The 19286-nt window shown below is 38.0% G+C and overlaps 1 protein-coding gene and 1 pseudogene across 1 annotated transcript in view; both read right to left on the reverse strand.

Annotated features, from left to right (window-relative positions):
- Positions 1-19286, reverse strand: part of CPA6 (carboxypeptidase A6) — a 324809-nt gene that overhangs the window by 165743 nt on the left and 139780 nt on the right. The window lies entirely within an intron of this gene.
- LOC134731016 (ATP synthase subunit a-like) lies at positions 581-17349 on the reverse strand (annotated as a pseudogene).

Genomic DNA, 19286 nt, shown 5'->3' on the forward strand with positions numbered 1-19286 from the left:
GATAGTAAAGGGGGCCTCGAAATATTCTGAGGCTTGTAGAAGGGTAAATACCTAAGGTAACTGTGATGGGTAGTGCTTGAAGTATCTCCTTTCGACTACCTTCTGTTAGGCTGTGGTGAGCCCAAGTAATTGACACTCCTGATGCGAGTAATACAGATATACTCAGGAGGGGGACTTCTAAGGGGTTGAGGGGAAAAATGCCTGTTGGGGATCAGTATCCTCCTAATTCTGGAGTTGGGGCTAGACTGGAGTAGTAGAATGCCCAGAAGAAACCAGCAAAAAAGAATATCTCTGAGATAATAAATAGAATTATTCCGTATCAGAGGAATGATTGACAATTGATGTAAGGTGGCCTTTTTTTTGGACGATTGATGTGAGGTGGCCTTGAAATGTACTTTCTCAGGTAATGTCACATCATCATTGGTATATGGTTAGTGTGTTGGTCAGCAGGCCCAGGGTTAAGAGGGTAATAAAGTGAAATCACATGGCCAGGCCAGATGTTATGAGGAGAGCTGAGAGAGCTCCTGTTAGTGGTCGGGGCTGGGTTTAACTATGTGGTTGGCATGTGTTTGGTGGGTCATTATGTGTTGTTGTGTAGGTAAAGGCTTACTAATTGTGTAAAGACATAGGCCTGAATAAGGGCTATGGCGAATTCAAGGATGGTTTGTAAGATTAGGATGATGAGAGCGATTGAAGCTGTGGGAAGACTGAGTTGATAATACTAGTGTGGCTCCTTCAATTAAATGCATTAGTAGGTGTCCAGCTGTAATGCTGGCTGTTAATCGCATAGCTAGTGCCATTGGTTGAATGAATAGGCTAATAGTTTCAATGATCACTAGCACAGGGATAAGTGGTACAGGTGTGCTTGTGGTAAAAAGTGAGCTAAGGAAGCTTTCATCTTAAAGCAGAAGCCTGTAACTACTGCACCACCTCATAGGGGGATTGCTATTTCTAGATTTATTGATAACTGGGTAGTTGGTGTAAATGAATGGGGTGGAAGCCTGAGGAGATTGGTTGAAGCAATGAAGAGAAATAGGGAGATCAGTATAAGGGATCAGGTTCGCCGTTTAACATTATGCATTATTATTATTTGTTTTAGTACAAGTTGAATTAGTCACTGTTGAATGGAAGTCAGTCGGTTACTGATTAGATGACTGGAGGTTGGAAATAGTATGGTGGGAAATAAAATGATTAATACTACTGCAGGTACGCCTAGAATTATTGGGGTAATAAAATAGGTGAATAGATTTTCATTCTTTTAATTCTCAAGGGGTTTTATGTTTTTGCATTTTGATTATTTTTGGGTTATTTTGGGTCTCTTGCAATAGAGAAGGAAGGAGGCAAACAGAATAGGAGAGGGCAATTTGTACAGAGAGAGAAAATTCACCTGAGGGCTAAAATAAATGTAATCCCTAATTACTACACTGAAAGCATGGCAGAAATTCTATAGCCCTTCCATGGCTTATATAAACTATACTTTAAAAATAGCTATATCTTTTTTAAAAAGATAAATGCTCAATGAAAGGGCAACTCCAAATGCCTTGTAATAGAAAACTGTTCTCAAACAAAATGAGAGCACTTTGCTGAGTCAGAATGTGGTGTTTCTTACATTTTGTTTTCATTTGGGCCCAGCCCCAAAGTGTGATTTGCTTATCAAGATCACGAGTGATGGAGACTAGAAGCCAGGTTTACATTAAAGATTGATGTTGGGGCCAGGGGTGGTGGCTCATGAGTGTAATCCCAGCACTCACTTGAGTCCAGGGGTTTGAGACCAGCCAGGCCAATATGGCGAAACCCTGTTTCTATTAAAAATACAAAAATTAGCTGGGCATGGTGGTTCATGCCTGTAATACCAGAAAACGCAAGAGGCTGAGGTAGGAGGATCACCTGAGCCCAGGAGGCAGAGGTTGCAGTGAGCCAAGATTGTGCCACTGCACTCCAGCATGGGTGACAGAGCAAGACTCTTAAAAAAAAAAAAGATTGATGTTGAGATGCCATAATTATTGAGACTTGGAAAGAAAACCTTCAGGTGGTAGCTAAGAATGTGGTAGTTTTATAATATTGGGCTATTTCAAATTTTCTGTAAATCAATTTATTTCTTAAAAAGGATTTGACCAAAACTACCTTGATAGTTTTAGGCAGCATAGCATCCCTCTTCAAAAGAACTTTGTGCAAATGAAATAATACACTGGCAAATGAAAATATACCTTGTGGAAGAATCTTCCAAGGCTTATTGGCTATGGGATGGAGAAGGAAATATAGACAGACATTTAATATCAGAGTAAAATGTTTGTTTACAGGAAATCAGATCTTATGAACCTCTGAAAGAAGCTGCCTAGATGATCAGGGTTGCTCTTTACTGGGGGACAGGTAAGACCACTTCTAAACCTCAAATATATCTAATTTTGTGAGCTCCTTCAGAAGTTATAGGGGTCTTATCATCATTTTTATGTGGTGTATGGTAAGGAGATACTGATATAGAATTGTCAAGTTTTATAAACATCCTTGCTATAAATAATCACATCAAATCAAGTTTACATCTGAAAGTATTATTATAAAGTGAAAAACCATGTAACCACACCTAGGTCAAGAAGCAAAACATCACTAGAAAGCTTCCCTATGCCCTTCCCCCTAGGCACATTCTCCTTTGTCATCCCTAAAGAAGATCATTCTCCAGATTTTTATAGCAATTGCTTTTTTGTGTGTGTATTCTGTGCAGTGTTGACTGTTTTTATTATTATTATATTATAATATTATACTTTAAGTTTTAGGGTACATGTGCACAATGTGCAGGTTAGCTACATATGTATACATGTGCCATGCTGGTGTGCTGCACCCATTAACTCATCATTTAGCATTAGGTATATCTCTTAATGCTATCCCTCCCCCCTCCCCCCATCCCACAACAGTCCCCAGAGTGTGATGTTCCCCTTCCTGTGTCCATGTGTTCTCATTGTTCAATTCCCATCTATGAGTGAGAACATGCGGTATTTGGTTTTTTGTCCTTGCCATAGTTTACTGAGAATGATTTCCAATTTCATCCATGTCCCTACAAAGGACATGAACTTATCATTTTTTATGGCTGCATAATATTCCATGGTGTATATGTGCCACATTTTCTTAATCCAGTCTATCATTGTTGGACATTTGGGTTGGTTCCAAGTCTTCGCTATTGTGAATAGTGCCACAATAAACATACGTGTGCATGTGTCTTTATAGCAGCATGATTTATAGTCTTTTGGGTATATACCCAGTAATGGGATCGCTGGGTCAAATGGTATTTCTAGTTCTAGATCCCTGAGGAATCGCCACACTGACTTCCACAATGGTTGAACTAGTTTACAGTCCTACCAACAGTGTAAAAGTGTTCCTATTTCTTCACATCCTCTCCAGCACCTGTTGTTTCCTGACTTTTTAATGATTGCCATTCTAACTGGTGTGAGATGGTATCTCATTGTGGTTTTGATTTGCATTTCATTGATGGCCAGTGATGATGAGCATTTTTTCATGTGTCTTTTGGCTGCATAAATGTCTTCTTTTGAGAAGTGTCTGTTCATATCCTTTGCCCACTTTTTGATGGGGTTGTTTTTTTCTTGTAAATTTGTTTGAGTTCATTGTAGATTCTGGATATTAGCCCTTTGTCAGACGAGTAGGTTGAGAAAATTTTCTCCCATTTTGTAGGTTGCCTGTTCACTCTGATGGTAGTTTCTTTTCCTGTGCAGAAGCTGTTTAGTTTAATTAGATCCCATTTGTCAATTTTGGCTTTTGTTGCCATTGCTTTTGGTGTTTTAGACATGAAGTCCTTGCCCATGCCTATGTTCTGAATGGTAATGCCTAGGTTTTCTTCTAGGGTTTTTATGGTTTTAGGTCTAAAATTTAAGTCTTTAATCCATCTTGAATTAATTTTTGTATAAGGTGTAAGGAAGGGATCCAGTTTCAGCTTTCTACATATGGCTAGCCAGTTTTCCCAGCACCATTTATTAAATAAGGAATCCTTTCCCCATTGCTTGTTTTTGTCAGGTTTGTCAAAGATCAGATAGTTGTAGGTATGTGGCGTTATTTCTGAGGGCTCTGTTCTGTTCCATTGATCTATATCTCTGTTTTGGTACCAGTACCGTGCTGTTTTGGTTACTGTAGCCTTGCAGTATAGTTTGAAGTCAGGTAGCATGATGCCTCCAGCTTTGTTCTTTTGCCTTAGGATTGACTTGGCGATGTGGGCTCTTTTTTGGTTCCACATGAACTTTAAAGTAGTTTTTTTCCAATTCTGTGAAGAAAGTCATTGGTAGCTTGATGGGGATGGCATTGAATCTATAAATTACTTTGGGCAGTATGGCCATTTTCACGATATTGATTCTTCCTACCCACGAGCATGGAATGTTCTTCCATTTGTTTGTATCCTCTTTTATTTCATTGAGCAGCGGTTTGTAGTTCTCCTTGAAGAGGTCCTTCACATCGCTTGTAAGTTGGATGCCTAGGTATTTTATTCTCTTTGAAGCAATTGTGAATGGGAGTTCACTCATGATTTGGCTCTCTGTCTGTTATTGGTGTATAAGAATGTTTGTGATTTTTGTACATTGATTTTGTATCCTGAGACTTTGCTGAAGTTGCTTATCAGCTTAAGGAGACTTTGGGCTGAGACAATGGGGTTTTCTAGTTATACAATCATGTCGTCTGCAAACAGGGACAATTTGACTTCCTCTTTTCCTAATTGAATACCCTTTATTTCCTTCTCCTGCCTAATTGCCCTGGCCAGAACTTCCAACACTATGTTGAATAGGAGTGGTGAGAGAGGGCATCCCTGTCTTGTGCCAGTTTTCAAGGGGAATGCTTCCAGTTTTTGCCCATTCAGTATGATATTGGCTGTGGGTTTGTCATAGATAGCTCTTATTATTTTGAGATACGTCCCATCAATACCTAATTTATTGAGAGTTTTTAGCTTTAAGGGTTGTTGAATTTTGTCAAAGGCCTTTTCTGCATCTATTGAGAAAATCATGTGGTTTTTGTCTTTGGTTCTGTTTATATGCTGGATTACATTTACTGATTTGTGTATATTGAGCCAGCCTTGCATCCCAGGGATGAAGCCCACTTGATCATGGTGGATAAGCTTTTTGATGTGCTGCTGGATTCGGTTTGCCAGTATTTTATTGAGGATTTTTGTATCAATGTTCGTCAAGGATATTGGTCTAAAATTCTCTTTTTTGGTTGTGTCTCTGCCACGCTTTGGTATCAGGATGATGCTGGCCTCATAAAATGAGTTAGGGAGGATTCCCTCTTTTTCTATTGATTGGAATAGTTTCAGAAGGAATGGTACCAGTTCCTCCTTGTACCTCTGGTAGAATTCGGCTGTGAATCCATCTGGTCCTGGACTCTTTTTGGTTGGTAAGCTATTGATTATTGCCACAATTTCAGATCCTGTTATTGGTCTATTCAGAGATTCAACTTCTTCCTGGTTTAGTCTTGGGAGAGTGTATGTGTCGAGGAATGTATCCATTTCTTCTAGATTTTCTAGTTTATTTGCGTAGAGGTGTTTGTAGTATTCTCTGATGGTAGTTTGTATTTCTGTGGGATCGGTGGTGATATCCCCTTTATCATTTTTTTATTGCCTCCATTTGATTCTTCTCTTTTTTCTTTATTAGTCTTGCTAGAGGTCTATCAATTTTGTCGATCCTTTCAAAAAACCAGCTCCTGGATTCATTAATTTTTTGAAGGGTTTTTTTTTTTTGTCTCTATTTCCTTCAGTTCTGCTCTGATTTTAGTTATTTCTTGCCTTCTGCTAGCTTTTGAATGTGTTTGCTCTTGCTTTTCTAGTTCTTTTAATTGTGATGTTAGGGTGTCAATTTTGGATCTTTCCTGCTTTCTCTTGTGGGCATTTAGTGCTATAAATTTCCCTCTACACACTGCTTTGAATGTGTCCCAGAGATTCTGGTATGTTGTGTCTTTGTTCTCGTTGGTTTCAAAGAACATCTTTATTTCCACCTTCATTTCATTATGTACCCAGTAGTCATTCAGGAGCAAGTTGTTCAGTTTCCATGTAGTTGAGCAGTTTTGAGTGAGTTTCTTAATCCTGAGTTCTAGTTTGATTGCACTGTGGTCTGAGAGACAGTTTGTTATAATTTCTGTTCTTTTACATTTGCTGAGGAGAGCTTTACTTCCAACTATGTGGTCAATTTTGGAATAGGTGTGGTGTGGTGCTGAAAAAAATGTATATTCTGTTGATTTGGGGTCAGAGTTCTGTAGATGTCTATTAGGTCCGCTTGGTGCAGAGCTGAGTTCAATTCCTGGATATCCTTGTTAACTTTCTGTCTTGTTGATCTGTCTCATGTTGACAGTGGGGTGTTAAAGTCTCCCATTATTATTGTGTGGGAGTCTAAGTCTCTTTGTAGGTCACTCAGGACTTACTTTATGAATCTGGGTGCTCCTGTATTGGGTACATATATATTTAGGATAGTTAGTTCTTCTTGTTGAATTGATCCCTTTACCATTATGTAATGGTCTTGTCTCTTTTGATGTTTGTTGGTTTAAAGTCTGTTTTATCAGAGACTAGGATTGCAACCCCTGCCTTTTTTTGTTTTCCATTGGCTTGGTTGATCTTCCTCCATCCTTTTATTTTGAACCTATGTGTGTCTCTGCACGTGAGATGGGTTTCCTGAATACAGCACACTGATGGGTCTTGACTCTTTATCCAACTTGCCAGTCTGTGTCTTTTAATTGGAGCATTTAGTCCATTTACATTTAAAGTTAATATTGTTATGTGTGAATTTGATCCTGTCATTATGATGTTAGCTGGTTATTTTGCTCATTAGTTAATGCAGTTTCTTCCTAGTCTCTATGGTCTTTACATTTTGGCATGATTTTGCAGCGGCTGGTACCGGTTGTGCTTTTCCATGTTTAGTGCTTCCTTCAGGAGCTCTTGTAGGGCAGGCCTGGTGGTGACAAAATCTCTCAGCGTTTGCTTGTCTGTAAAGTATTTTATTTCTCCTTCACTTATGAAGCTTTGTTTGGTTGCATATGAAATTCTGGGTTGAAAATTCTTTTCTTTAAGAATGTTGAAGATTGGCCCCCACTCTCTTCTGGCTTGTAGAGTTTCTGCCGAGAGATCCGCTGTTAGTCTGATGGGCTTCCCTTTGTGGGTAACCCGACCTTTCTCTCTGGCTGCCCTTAACATTTTTTCCTTCATTTCAACTTTGGTGAATCTGACAATTATGTGTCTTGGAGTTGCTCTTCTCGAGGAGTATCTTCGTGGCATTCTCTGTATTTCCTGAATCTGAATGTTGGCCTGCCTTGCTAGATTGGGGAAGTTCTCCTGGGTAATATCCTGCAGAGTGTTTTCCACCTTGGTTCCATTCTCCCCATCACTTTCAGGTACAACAATCAGATGCAGATTTGGTCTTTTCACATAGTCCCATATTTCTTGGAGGCTTTGTTTGTTTCTTTTTATTCTTTTTTCTCTAAACTTCCCTTCTTGCTTCATTCATTTCATCTTCCATCACTGATACCCTTTCTTCCAGTTGATCGCATTGGCTCCTGAGGTTTCTGCATTCTTCACGTAGTTCTCGAGCCTTGGCTTTCAGCTCCATCAGCTCCTTTAAGCACTGGTCTGTATTGGTTATTCTAGTTATACATTTGTCTAAATTTTTTTCAAAGTTTTCAACTTCTTTGCCTTTGGTTTGAATTTCCTCCTGTAGCTCGGAGTAGTTTGATCGTCTGAAGCCTTCTTCTCTCAACTCGTCAAAGTCATTCTCCATCCAGCTTTGCTCCATTGCTGGTGAGGAACTGTGTTCCTTTGGAGGAGGAGAGGCGCTCTGCTTTTTAGAGTTTCCAGTTTTTCTGCTCTGTTTTTTCCCCATCTTTGTGGTTTTATCTACTTTTGGTCTTTGATGATGGTGATGTACAGATGGGTTTTTGGTGTGGATGTCCTTTCTGTTTGTTAGTTTTCCTTCTAACAGACAGGACCCTCAGCTGCAGGTCTGTTGGAGTTTGCTAGAGGTCCACTCCAGACCCTGTTTGCCTGGGTGTCAGCAGTGGTTTCTGCAGAACTGTGGATTTTTGTGATCCATGAATGCTGCTGTCCGATCGTTCCTCTGGAAGTTTTGTCTCAGAGGAGTACCCAGCTGTGTGAGGTGTCAGTCTGCCCCTACTGGGGGGTGCCTCCCAGTTAGGCCGCTGGGGGGTCAGGGGTCAGGGACCCACTTGAGGAGGCAGTCTGCCCGTTCTCAGATCTCCAGCTGCATGCTGGGAGAACTACTGCTCTCCTCAAAGCTGTCAGACAGGGACATTTAAGTCTGCAGAGGTTACTGCTGTCTTTTTGTTTGTCTGTGCCCTGCCCCCAGAGGTGGAGACCACAAAGGCAGGCAGGCCTCCTTGAGCTGTGGTGGGCTCCACCCAGTTGGAGCTTCCCGGCTGCTTTGTTTACCTAAGCGAGCCTGGGCAATGGCGGGCGCCCCTCCCCCAGCCTTGCTGTCACCTTGCAGTTTGATCTCAGACTGCTGTGCTAGCAATCAGCGAGACTCCGTGGACGTACGACCCTCCGAGCCAGGTGCAGGATATAATCTCCTGGTGCGCCATTTCCTAAGCCCATTGGAAAAGTGCAGTATTCGGGTGGGAGTGGCCCGATTTTCCAGGTGCCATCTGTCACCCCTTTCCTTGACCAGGAAAGGGAACTCCCTGACCCCTTGTGCTTCCTGAGTGAGGCAATGCCTCACCCTGCTTCGGCTGGCGCACAGTGCGCTGCACCCACTGTCCTGCGCCCGCTGTCTGGCACTCCCTAGTGAGATGAACCCGGTACCTCAGATGGAAATGCAGAAATCACCCGTCTTCTGCATCGCTCACGCTGGGAGCTGTAGACTGGAGCTGTTCCTATTCGGCCATCTTGGCTCCTCCTCCCAGTGTTGATTGTTAAGTGCTTTCTAAACGTTATCATCTACCCTTTGATGCTTTTTCTCAACAATCTTTAATTTTTGGGAATTGATCTTTTATGTTCTATTTTTTTCCTCCATTGGTTTGGAAGTTATACCTTCTCCTGAGGAACACCCTTTAACATTTCCTTTAGTGAGTATCTGTTATTGATGAACTCTCCCAGTTTTGTCTAAACATATCTTTATTTCACTCTCTTCTTGAAAGATATTTTTACTGGGCATATATGCTTAAAAGTTGGCATTTATTGTTGTACCTGTTATTTTGCAATTAAAACTACCATTCCACAGACTTCTGGCTTCCATTGCTTCTGCTGAGAAATTAGCTGTTAATCTGCTTATTTTAGTGAATGAAAATAGATTACATTCCCCATTTCATTCCTATTGTCCCCTTCGTGCTTTAAACATTTTCTGTCATTGCCTCTTTGTAGTTTCACTGTATTTGGGTATGAATTTCTTTCTTTTTTTTTTTTTTACTCTACTTTGAAATTTTAGGTTGCAGACATGAAATCCAATTATCTCATAATTTAAGTTGTATTTCACAAAATCAAGGATAGTACAATCACAAAAATCAGAATAAAAACTATTCAATAGTACACGCTAATCTATAGATCATATTCAAATTTTGCAAGTTATACCACTAATGTTCTTTTTCTGGTCCAGGATTCAACTCAGAATCATAGTTTTATTCAGTGGACATCTCTCTTTGGTCTCCTTTAAACAGTGCCTTTGTCTTTGTGTTTCATGACCTTGACATTGTGGAAGAATACAGGCCAAATATTTAAAAAAATTTCCCTTTATCTGATATTTTCCTCATGATTAGATGCTGATTAAGCATTTTTGGCAGGAATATTACAAAGTGATATGTCCTTCTCAGTGCATCATTTCAGGAGGCACATGGTACTGACTTATCTTATTATTGGTGATGTTAACTTTGATCACTTGGTTTATGTGGTGTCTGATTTCTCCACTAAAATTTATTATTTTTGCCTTTGTAATCAATAAATGTATTGTGGTAGCATAGTTTGTGACTATGCATTACTTCTTCAGATACTTCTTTTTCTCTTTTTTCCTTCCTTTCTGAAACTCCAATTATGTCTTTTCATTGTATCCTCTGTGTTTCTCTTTTTTTTTTTGAGACAGAGTCTCGCTCTGTTGCCCAGGCTGGAGTGCAGTGGCGTGATCCCAGCTCACTGAAAACTCCGCCTCCCAGGTTCAAGCAATTCTCCTGCCTCAGCCTCCCGAGTAACTGGGACTACAAGAGCACACAACCACACCCAGCTAATTTTTGTATTTTTAGAGATGGGGTTTCACCATGTTGACCAGGAGAGTCTCGATCTCTTGACCTCATGATCCACCTGCCTCGGCCTCCTAAAGCGCTGGGATTACAGGCATGAGCCACTGCGCCTGGCCCCTCTGTGTCTTTTATCTTGCATTTTTAATTTTTATTTTTCAGTTTATTTATGCTTCTCTCTGGGTATTTTCTTCTGCCCTTCATTTCACCATTTCTGTCTTTAGCTGTGTCTAATGTGCTGTTAAACCTATCCACTGAGTTCCTAATTTCAGTTATTGTGTTTTTCAGTTCTATGTTTTCTACTTTTGTTTTTAATTCCGCAATATCACTTTGTATAGTTTTTGGTTATGAAAACTATTCTTGCTGCCATTCTGTTTATCTCCAGTAGCTTAGTAGGCTTAAATGCTGTACAATGTCTCTAACTCTACTCTTTGGAACCAGGTGGATTGTTGTTCTTTTGTTCATGTTATCTTATTGCCTTATATATTTGGCTCTCTTTAATTATGTGTGGACATCACATTTTAAAAGTTATTTGTAGAAATAATTTGAGACCTACAATGGTGGTATCTTTCAGAGAAGACTTTTGTTTTCTGGGGCCACTAGCTATCTGAAATCACCTTAAACTAATTTTAGGATGTGAGATTTTTCTGGACCATTGAGATGTTTCAAAGCAGGGATACTTATTTTTGGTCCACCCTCACTCCTAGAATGCAATCTTTTAGCATCCCAACCCAAAGCCTAGGCTGACTGGACTGATCCTCCACCCTGGCAATCCCTGTGAGGCTGACGAAATGGCTACTTCACATTTTAGCTGTCATTTTTAGGTCAGCAAACACCTCCAGAGCAAAAGTAGCTATAAACTTTGGATTTATCTCTCTGGATTTTCATCTTTTGGACTTTCATCCAGTAATTCTTATTACCTTGCTTGCTTTTTGATGTTTTAAAGAAAATATTTATTTTTAATGCAGATTTAATTGTCTTGAATGGGAGTTTTGGTTCAAATCACCTAGTCTGCATTACTTAAGTAGCATTTTCTATGTTAAATAGTTTATTCTAGATCATAATATTAAAGTTTATATATTGTAAAATTAATTTTAAATTCAGCCTTTGGTAATATGGAAAAACAAAATTTTCGCTTTTCCTATTTAGCAAGTAACAATTGCTACTTAATTTAAGGGCAACAAAATTTGCTGACATATGTTTTAAAATAACATTGTATTGAGCTTGATTAGGGGGCCAAATGCATATTAAAATGTAGATGAAAATTAGTCTTCCTGTTATGGCATCAAAAATAGACAAAGACTTCTTTCATGTTTTGATGTTTGGGATTCTTGAATTTTGCACTTAAAAAAGCAACACATTTGCTTTCTTAAAAATAACTTTTATGTCTAAACAAATACATTTTTCTCTAGATAATGAGCTAAGTGAGGTTTCAGACTCCTATTTATAAGCCCTTCTATACATTTATCATGTATATAACTATATTACCAATAAAGAAAAAGAAGATATTGTCATAGTAATTCCTTTAAGTGTTTTTTTTAATACTAGGCCCATCTTTATTATATAGTATTTAAAAACCAGATTTGAGCAATTTATAAATCTGGTAAAAAAATTTCTTCAAAAGAATTTGCTGAATTATTATAATACTTAATATTAGCATGGTATTTTAACATCATTGTACTTTAAGCTACCTGGTTTAAGGATTCATTATGGAATGAATGACATGATGTCAAAATGTAATTTTTTCAATTACACATACATAAATAATTGTATGTAAAAGCACTAAGAGTAGCTGATAAATGCCACAATGATCAAACAGCCAAAGCAAAGAGCTAGTAGTGTTCGCCTAAAACTGACTACGTTAGTCCATTTATATCTTTCTGTAAACTTGATGCTTTTACCATGCTTCTGTAAACTTGATGCTTCAACTTCCACCTTGCATGCACATGCTGGACATGTTCTCTGTTCTGGACAACCATGTAAAAAGCCTGAATCATCTTAGCTTTGCTTCATGCCTCCCTGGTTGCCCAACTCCGCTCTGGAAGAATCCTCCTCCCTGGGGTTGCCTTCCAAATACAAACCCGCCTAGCCAGAGTCTTGGTGATTCCCCATGTGCTTCCCCTTATGGCCTAATAGATACTCCCTCTCTTGAGGTCTGTAATTATAATCAACTATTGTTTCAATGGCAGCTGTCTCCTGATCTGTTGGCCTCACCTTACCTGAAAAATAATAAAACCTATCAAAACAAGTATGAGCCAATGCTGATTTGGTAAGAATTTGAAAGCTCTAAAACTGTCCCATTTGAAGTAAAGAGTGTTTAAAGGTTTATGTTATTTTATTTTATAGCATTTAGCAATAGATGCCATCACCATGAGGAACAAACTGCAATCTGAAGAATGCCATGATGATACTTTGGAGGTTCTCATAGTGGAGAAATGCTCAGCTAGAGGGAAGTGCCTCTGCAAAAATCTGCCAGAGGAAAATAATAATTCATAGTCATTACTAAATACAGTAGTATGTCGAGTATAAAATATTTCTTAATCTTAGGTTTAACAAATGAACTGACTTCAGAAAGATGGTAGAAACTAGATTTCTTCTGAAACCACATTTTGATAACAACAGTTATCAAACCCTGGCTAACTGAAATGAATTAGGAATGGCACAAGGCAATACTTTTAAGGACACATTTCTTTTTTTTTAATTTTCAAGGTGTATGTTTCCTTTTTTCTAAATTTTATTATTATTATACTTTAAGTTTTAGCAGACACTTCTCAAAAGAAGACATTTATGCAGCCAAAAGACACATGAAAAGGACGCTTTTCTTAAGAGCATCAAGAATCATTTTCCTGGAGGACGTTATATTAAGTGAAATAAGCCAGGCACAAAAAGACAAATACTGCATGCTCTCACTTATATGTGGAATCTAAAAAAGTTGAATTCGTAAAGCACAGAGTAGAATGGTAGTTACTAGGAGCTGGGGGTGGGTTGGGGTGGGTGGATGGAGAGATGTTGGTCAAAAGATACAAAATTTAGTTAGGAGAAATAGTTCAAAAGATCTATTGTACAATGTGATGACTACACTTAATAACAATGTATTGTATTCCTGAAAATTGCTTAGAGAGTAGATGTTAAGTGTTCTCACTACAAAAAATGATAAGCATGCAAGGTAACACATATGTTAATTAGCTTAAATGAGCCATTTCTCAAAACATCTTGTTGTATATGATCTCTGTATAATTTTTTGTCAATTAAAAATAATTTTTAAAAAGAGCCATTTTCTCTTAGTAGCCAAGTCAAATAGTATCAAATGGTGTCTTGTGTTAAAAGGGTACAAGTGAGAGGCAGTGTTTATACCACATGAATGTCTGCTGATACCAATTTAGATACGTTTTTAATAGTTCTAGTTGAATATAACAAAAATTGTTTTCCCAAAGAACCTCATTTTGTAAGAACAAAGGTTCACAAGAGAAGGTTATGAATACTTTTTCCAAAATGCAGAAGCTAAGATCGCAATATTAATCAAATATTTTTATATAACTGAATAAGGTCTAATACTTCAGAACTTTGTCAAAACACTACTCTTTATGGAGAACAGCAAAGCTCTGGGCATATGTGTACATGCATGTATATAATAAAATCTTGAGCATTTCCTGTAATTGCTGAAAATGGAAAGAACTATTACAAGACATCTGTGACATAATTTACAGTGGAGTACAAATCCTCATTTGTAATATCAGATGTCTTGATTATGCCTTTATAAATGCTACATAAATAATGTGTAGTAGAATAGCTGTGCGGGCACATGCAACGTACATTTAAACATCTCTTAAAAGCTAATTTCTCACTTGGCAGAACTCTCTAGCTCAATGGTAATATCACAAACAGCAACCCACACATCCTTTTGAAATGCTTAACCCTGCTATAGATACACACTTTTAAAAACAACATAGAAAATACTTATTTTCAAACTTTCTTGATAGTGACCAAATCTCAGTGTAAGAAGCTCCAGTATTGTTCAGGTTCTTTGACAGCACTGGAAACATTCAGTATCAAGTATTTATTGAAACAACCTATCAGCTGGCTGAGGTTTAGAAATATGCCACACAGAATTGTTTTGGCAAAGCAATGGTCATAGCTAATGGGAAATGATCCATACTTTTAAGCACTTTTAAATCAAGGTTAGTAACATTCTAAAAATTGTGGGTTTTTTGAAGATAATGTACAAATTATTTTAAACTTGAGGATCTGTGAAAATATAAATCATTTGATACATCACATATCTTTTTCAAGAATTGGAAAACTCATTATTCGGTCTATTTTGTCTCTGAGTTAAATAGCTTGATTGTACCATATGTTGGCAAGGGAGTAGCGAAATAGGAATTTTCATACATTTCTGGTGGGAGTGTGAACTGACAAAACCTCTATGGAGGGCAATTTGAAACACATCTATAAAAGAAAGTACATATCCTCTTTGGCCAAAAAATTCTATTTCTGAGAACTTATTCTACTTGTACATATGTGAAACAACTTTCTATCATGTTCTTCCTTGCAACAATGTTTATAACAGCACAAGATTTGAAATCTAATATCAGTAGAAGACTGGTTAAGGAAATCTGGTATATCTACGGCAATAGAAGAACATGCAGTTGTAAAAAGGAGAAGCTTTTTAGATTTTGTTATGGATTATCATAGACATCTTAAGTGAAGAAGGCAAGTAGTAAAACTGTGTGTATAGTTTGTTACAATTTATGAAAAAGAGGAGAAGAGAAATATATCTATAGATATACATTAATATATAGGGATATATAAGTACAATTAACATATTAATGTATTATGTATATACCTACAAATTTATGCAGAGATACATATTTGTGTCTATCTGTTATCTTCTTGGATTTGGGTAGAATACCTCTGTAAGAAGCTAGTAACACTGCTTGCCTCTGCAAAAGGAATTGGGTGACTGGAGAAGAGGAATAGGAGGGGGTCTTAAAGATTGTATATCCTTTGAACATCTTGAATTTTCAACATCAATGCATTGTTACCTATTCAAAAATAAATATGTCCAACTTTTTATAAGTCCATTTGAGCCCTACATATGTCAGGACACAAAGGAGTTACTCATTGGCAGAGTAACTGATGTGCTGAGAATGAAGCACCCTAAATGTTTACTTCCCTTAAAATAGAAACAAAAGCTGATGTCTACTAAAAGGCTTCCTTCCTGTCCCTCATATCTCATCAAGTCCTGCATGAAGGCATGATTTATGACAGTTCACTGCCAGATCTTAGAGAAATATAAATAAAACCAAAATTGGAACACAACTGCTGAACTTGGAGAGTTGGAATGAGGTCAGGTTAGCGCCTCGACCGGATGTCATGAAATTATAGCTTCATTTCTGCTGCAAGAGTAGCAGTGACTCATGTTCCCCAGCAGAAACTGAGACGAAGCCCATCATAAATACCGCATGTCATTTCTGAACCTGCTTGGGAGCTGTGAGAATTAAATGAGCTAACATTTTATAAATAATTTGGAACCCCTTGATAGAAAAGTGTTACATAAGAAGAGTTTTATAATTCTGTGCTTTCTCTATCTTCCTTAAAAAGAAAAACAAAAAACAAAAAACAAACCCAAAAGCCAATGGTCTCATTATAAGCAAGAAGCTAAGTGTGACAAAAATGATTTTTGTGTGGCCATACTGAAAAGAAATAAGTTCCTATTTTTGAGGTTCAATCTGGCCTATTACTTTAAGAAAATGCTTTTGGTTCCAAAGGTCATTTTGTTTTTAGGAATAATCCTTCTATATAGCACAAGAATTATATTCTTGAAATGTTTCCAAATTAAGTACAGGAGGTTACTTTCAGCTTTCAGTAACATACATGTACTCTTTACCTCCCAAGTGGAGAAGGATGCAGGGTTTATCCCGAACTGTTTTAATTTTAACAATTTTTTTTTTTTTTACAAAATTCTTTGAAGTGAAACATTTAGGAATGTATTTAACTTCTCATTAAATTACAAACACATTTATTCTATAAAGAGATCTGTACTTTATTATATTGCTTTCAGGATTATGATTTTCTAAGTGGAATGAAGAATGTTACTAAAAGGAAGACAGGATCTATATGTTTAAAATGGCTAAGTGAAACTCATAGTCCCTAAAGCATGTCCATAGATTTTTGTTGAAAAAAGTTGAAGACAGTTAACTGCGGATTCTTTGAATAGTATTGGGAACCCTCAGATCTATAATCAGTGTTTACTAAGTTTTCCTTTACAATCACCTGGGGTTGTGGTAGTCCATATTTCGTAAGATAGTCTGAAAAAAGTACCCAGGCAAATTAGATTTTTCCCATCTACCTTCCTTTTGAGCCAAAACACTGAATCACTCAGTGCTAGGTTATTTCTAAAACTTCTCTTTGCTAACCCCAGATCAAACTAAAACTGCAGTTCTGCAATAGTTTGGTTTTGCTTTGCTTTTGCCTCCACTCTCTTTCATAGGTCTCTATGGTGTCATTAACACTTTTTGTCCTTCTGATTAAAAAGCTTACATCTTTTTCAAAAAAGGTTTCCTCTGTATATGAGGCATGAAAGGCAGAATTTGTATGTGGAAAGGGTGTGTGAACAGTAATTTGATTGGAAAGGGTGAAATGATGTTGAGAAAATGTCAATTGTCAATTTCAAAATATGTCAGCTGGTGATGGAGGTTGTGTGGGGTTAAGGTAAAATAGAGCTACAACTTATTAACCTTGGGTTATCCTAATCAGATTGGTTTGTTGTTCCTCAAAACACTGGAGTGAATGAGAACATGTGTTTCAGTAAGGAAACCAGAATCTGAGAACAGATTGTGTAAGAGAATAACAAAGATCTTCAAGGACTCGAAAAAATAGAAGGAACACATCTGGTTGTGGCAGTTAGCAAAAGCTTTCTGATGAGCTAGTGTCCGAGACTGGCCCCTCTGCCTGGTAAAGAAGGCAGCGGTGGTTATTCCCAAAGATGTGGCAATAACAGCTCACCCTCACCTCCTTCAGACCTTTGCTCAAATGCCACATTTTTAATGATGTCTTCTTCCCTGACCATTCATTCCATTTAAAATTACATTCTGTTTCCCTTACCTTTTCCCCTGCTTTACTTTTCCCTACAACTATGACCATCCGATATACTATATTTTTTACTTATTTGTTTTTTGTTAATCTCTCTCCACCACAATATGAAGTTTCTTGAGGACAGGGATTGTTGGTTGTGTTTCCTGCTGTATCCCTCATCATCTAGAACAGTGCCTGGCACAGAGTCCCTTAATAAACATTTGTGGAATTTGTTTCTACATATGTACATACAATGCTCAGAGACTGGGAAACAGGACACGTGGAGATTAGAGAAAAACCTGTAGAGGTTCTATCAACTTTGCGTTTTGTTTGTTTGTTTGTTTTTGTTTTTTTTTTTGAGATTGAGTTTCATTCTTTTTGCCCAGGCTGGAGTGCAATGGTGAGGTCTCAGCTCACTGCAACCTCCACCTCCCGGGTTCAAGCGATTCTCCTGCCTCAGCCTCCCAAGTAGCTGGGATTACAGGCACCTGCCACCATGCCTGATTTTTTTTTTGTATTTTTAGTAGAGATGGGGTTTCACCATGTTGGCCAGGCTGCTCTTGATCTCCTGACCTCAGGTGATCCACATGCCTTGGCCTCCAAAACTGTTGGGATTACAGCCGTGAGCCACTGTGTCCAGCCACGTTTTTTTTCTTTTTCTTTTTCTTTTTTTGCTCTGAATGACCTAATAACTCTCTCTGAGCTCCTTGTCTGAAGTCCAGTTTCTACTCATGGTTGTGTCCTCACAATACCATGTGTGATTCATCCAATGCCCAACATAGAGTATTCCATTTAGATCTGTTTGTGGAATGAGTATGCTTGTTAAGTTCTCAGTCTGTGTTAGATTTTCTAAAATATAAACTACATTCATCCCTTGGTATTGAATGGGGATTAATTGGTTCTAGGGCCCCCATGGATACCAAAATTTGCAGATGCTCAAGTTCCTGATATAAAATGCCCTAGTATTTGCATATAACCTACACACATTCTCCTGTATACCTTAAAACATCTCTAGATTAGTTATAATGCCTAATACAATGTAAATGTTATATAGCTGTTATATTTTAAAAATTTATATTTTTGTATTATTGTATTGCTTTTTTTTTGTGCATGTTTTCCATCCATGGTTGTTTGAATATGTGAATATGGAACCCATGGATGTGGGGACCTATTGATCTGTGATAGTCAGTGGATCCACAAGGCTTATGGCTAGAAGTCCCAGAGAAAGGGTCAGTTTTAGAGATACTGGTTCTATTGAAGTAACACCAGCTGTGGCAACAGATAGACCAGAATGTACATTGGCTCAAACTCAATAGTTTTCCCTCGTTTCTGAGGCAAATATTCCTTGCTGGTGAATGATTTTGCACCATGTGGTGATTTGAAGACCAGGCCTTGTTCAGTTTACAGATCCACTATACCCTAAGGCTTTGTCATAGTCATGCACAGCCAATGGATAGGAAGGAGGGTTACGAAGCCTTGGACCATAGGGGGAACTCATCACTTCTGCTTCCTCTCCTCTGGCTGTCTGTTATACACAGGGTCACTCCTACCTGTAAAAAGGCTATGGAATATGGGCCCAGAAGAATTCAATTTTTGTCTTTGCGATAGTTTACTGAGAATGATGATTTCCAATTTCAAGGACAAAAAAACAAACACCGCATGTTCTCACTCATAGGTGGGAATTGAACAATGAAAACACATGGACACAGGAAGGGGAACATCACACTCTGGGGACTGTTGTGGGGTAGGGGAGGGGGGAGGGATAGCTTTAGGAGATATACCTAATGCTAAATGATGAGTTAATGGGTGCAGCACATCAGCATGGCACATGTATACATATGTAACAAACCTGCACATTGTGCACATGTGCCCTAAAACATATACTCTAAAAAGTATAATAATAAAAAAATTAAATTAAAAAAAAGAATTCCATTTTTGATGACTAGTCACTATGCTCTTTTACTCACTATATATCTGCTTGAGGGGACCAGCCAAAGTCTCTTCAG

The sequence above is a fragment of the Pan paniscus genome, chromosome 7 (assembly GCF_029289425.2).
Source record: "Pan paniscus chromosome 7, NHGRI_mPanPan1-v2.0_pri, whole genome shotgun sequence".
NCBI classification, from domain to species: Eukaryota; Metazoa; Chordata; class Mammalia; order Primates; family Hominidae; genus Pan; species Pan paniscus.